Source organism: Akebia trifoliata, chromosome 2, assembly GCF_017979445.1.
Source record: "Akebia trifoliata isolate Shusen 1 chromosome 2, ASM1797944v1, whole genome shotgun sequence".
In the NCBI taxonomy this organism is placed as follows: domain Eukaryota; kingdom Viridiplantae; phylum Streptophyta; class Magnoliopsida; order Ranunculales; family Lardizabalaceae; genus Akebia; species Akebia trifoliata.
Genome location: NC_141376.1, coordinates 21,683,713 through 21,685,909, shown reverse-complemented (window position 1 = coordinate 21,685,909; position 2,197 = coordinate 21,683,713). Strand labels below are relative to the sequence as shown.

Here is a 2,197-nt window from a genome sequence, read left to right as displayed (position 1 = left end):
CAGCAAACACAACTCACACATTAATTCCTAAACTTAACAAATAATAGGTAGACCATAGGAAAGTTAACAAAACCAAACAGTTACCTTAACTCCATTAGTAACTCATTGCTGCTGGTGTGGAATAAGAAGTCAACAGAACCAAAACGTTACCTTAACTCCATTAATAACTCATTGATGGTGTTGATGAAGTATTAATGGAAGGAGCTGGTTATCAGAAGGTGCATTTGAGAATATTGACGGCTGATTTAGCCATAATAGTTGCAAACTCAGCAAACTAATGACACCATCTCCATTCATGTCGACCTCTCTCATCATATCTGTAATTAAGCCCTCTGTGAGTTAATGAATGACTCATCTTCGCCAATGATTCAGCAAGCTCTGCCTCTGTTATATAACCATTACCATCTAGATCACAAGTTCGTAACGCCTCCATTAGTTGTTCTTAGTTCATCAAGACTTCTTCATTCAGGTCGGGTAATAGAATTTTCACTAATTCATCAAATACCATCGATCCGTTATCATTTGAATCTGTATTCACCAATAATTCGTGAATTTAATCACCACTTGACTTTAATCATAGAGATCGCAAGGGCACTGCAAATTCTAAATGGGTGAGGTTTCCATCTAAATCGACCAAATATGTCTTTTAACTGGTTTAGCTGATTGGATTGAAGAGTATCCATTGAGACGAAGATGCAAAGAGAGAGAGAAAGAGAGAAAGGGGAGAGACGTTTCTCTCTATTACTTTTTTTCTTCTTGCTGTCTCTTCTTTGTGCATACAGAGAAGGAGATAGAAATAAATAAAAAGAGTTTTTACTAGCTGCACACCAAGCATACTAATGCTTATTTGTTACTAATAGCAAGCAGCTTTTTTTTTTTTAATTAAAAAAAATCGAATAACAAAAACTCCAAACCGATGGGGCTGATTTAGGATCGAGAGGATAAAAAGACAGAGTCGGTCACTATTGGAGAACATGAAGGTCCCGTTTGTTTCAGCTGCCAGAATCTGCTGTCAGCTTCTGCTGTAAAAGTGATGTGCTGTTGACCAGAATTTGGTAATTATTGTTTGATACAGCTTCTAGAATCTGTTGTTTAGGGTAAAATGACCAGAATACCCTTAAGGTTGATAGAATACTAAAAATGCATAAAAATTACCAGAATACCCTTATAAATATATAATTACACTAAATATATATAAATATAATAAAATTATATAAAAATTTTTAAAAATAATTTTATTAATTTTAAAATATTTATAATTCAAAAAAAAATATAGAAAAATTTATAATTCTATAGAAATTTCAGCAGCATTTCATCTTAAAAATGGACATATGAAATTTTCCTGATAAACAAAATACCTGCATAATACGCAATTCAACATTCACATTACATCATATATACATAACATATCCACATCACATCATATATACATAACACATCCACATAACTTCTAATTTACATTCCGACATCATTTAAACATAATAATAATAGTTACTATAATAAGTAAAATTAAAATAAATAAAAATATGAAAAATATACATCCAACAAATGCATACAAAATATATTTTTCATTCTTCTTATTTGACTCCATTATTTTATATTGAGGAACATTATCATTGATAATGTCAACTTTATCTACCCACACAAAAGACCCTGCATGTCTCTATAAAGTAAAATAACACATAAATTAATATCAGTCTCACCAAATATAAATATGCACCCAACATTAATATCAATATTATATTACCTGCCAAGATGGACACCTATAAAACATCCTCCCATAATTTTCTTTTGTTTTAGCTGTGATTAATGTTATCACTCGACCACATGAACAATATGGTGGATACGTATAATTTGCCATCAATGTTATTCATCATACACAAAGAACATAAATAAATAAGTATAGAATCTTCGAAATATAATTAAAAATAGTATAATCTTTATTCCAACATCGAATAACAGTATTCATAATTGCAATACAAAGTAAAAAAATTAATATGAAAATGCAGCAATGATTACCAGTAAAAATGACATTAGTTATTGAATCCCTATGCATTTTCATTGTTTGTTGACTCTGACGACCTACTGATTAGGGAACTGGATACTCTTGATCAATGATCCCATCTTCTTCCTCTTCCATTGCCCCTTCTTCCTCGAATCGAATAAATTCTTCATCGACAATCGCATATTTTCTGAT

At 31.1% G+C, this 2,197-nt stretch overlaps 1 pseudogene; it reads right to left on the bottom strand.

Annotated features, from left to right (window-relative positions):
* Window positions 1-211: 211 nt before the first annotated feature.
* Window positions 212-683, bottom strand: LOC147409903 (putative calcium-binding protein CML16 pseudogene; annotated as a pseudogene).
* Window positions 684-2,197: the final 1,514 nt, after the last annotated feature.